Consider the following 1,487-nt stretch of genomic DNA (forward strand, 5'->3'; position numbering starts at 1 on the left):
TCCTCCATCACTTGGAGAAGGAATTTCCCATCAGTGCATTCCAGGAACCTCCTGGATTGTTTATGCCCTGCTGTGTTGTGCCTCCAACAGATATCGGGGTGGCTGAAGTCCCCCATGAGGACCAGGGCTTGTGAACATGAGGCTGCTCCTATCTGTCTATAGAGGCCTCATCTGCTCGGCCTTCCTGGATGGGTGGCCTGTAGCAGACCCCCACATCAGTGTCACCTGTCCCTGCCCTCCCTTTAATCCTGACCCATAGGCTCTCGGTCGGTTCCTCATCCATTCCCAGGAGGAGCTCCATGCACTCCAGCTGGTCATTGACACAGCGAGCAACGCCTCCCCCTCATCTCCCCTGCCTCTCCTTCCTAAAGAGCCTGTATCTTTCCATTCCAACACAACGGGATGGACAATTCCATCCAACAGGATGTGGTACCCGGGTTGGGGGATGCGGTACCAGCGGGATGCAATATCTTGGGGAGGGATGAAATTCCTGGCAGGAGGTGATGAAGTACTCAGCGTGGGGATGCGTTGCCCAGGGGGATGTGGTACCCAGGGGAAATGCAGTGCCCTGGGGGGATGCAATTCCTCCCCTCCAGTGCCTGGGGGCATCTGGCTGGGTGTGATGCCCTTGCGGGGAGGCCCTGGGGATGCAGATATCACAATGCTGGAAGCTGGAGCTTGCTGGTCCCAGGCAAACCTCAAAACTGGAATTCGTGCTATGATTCAAGGCCCTGGAAGATCTGCAGAGCTCCTGCAGTTGGATTCTAATTTGCTGCGTGCCTGGGACTGCACTGCTCCCACAGATCCTGCTTACAACAAATCCTCCAAAAACCACCCTATGGCTCATTGCTTGTGGCCTCCTGGCTTCATCTGTCTCCATTTCCTCTTCTCTTGACTGCAAGTCATTTTGTCTTGGCAGTGAGTAGCAGGAAATAGTTTCATAATAACTCTGAAAGGGAAGGAAAAGGGATATTTGGAGGATAATATTTAATGGCCAACTAGCAGTTCTTCATGAGAAGTGGGTAAATTCTCCCTCTGCCCATCAAGGAGAGAGCATCAACCTCCATCAACCTCCCTGGCCCAACCAGTTGACAAACCACTTGACCCTGCCAAGTGTATTTTAGGAAGAGAAACGTACAAGACTGCAAACAAGGCATATACACCTGAGGATCACGACTAGAAACATTCAGGGCCATGCAGATAAAAATGCTGCACCAGTTATACACCAGTTAAGTGATAACCCAGATACCCAGGGCTTGGTGCTTAAATTGCTGTTGATTAAGCACAGTCTTTAATCTATGTACTCTGAACAGGTTGGGATTTCACATGATGAGTGTTATGGAAAGCAAACAGCAGGATAGACTTCACAGTCAGCTTATGCAAGAAATAGTTGAGGGTAATAATACTGGGATTTGGTAAAGAAAATACAGTCTGTGAAGACTTTACACTTCTCTAAGCATTCCTTCAAAAGCCATTGTCCTGGTTTC

Source organism: Haliaeetus leucocephalus, unplaced genomic scaffold, assembly GCF_000737465.1.
Source record: "Haliaeetus leucocephalus isolate CR32 unplaced genomic scaffold, Haliaeetus_leucocephalus-4.0 Scaffold751, whole genome shotgun sequence".
Taxonomy (NCBI): Eukaryota; Metazoa; Chordata; class Aves; order Accipitriformes; family Accipitridae; genus Haliaeetus; species Haliaeetus leucocephalus.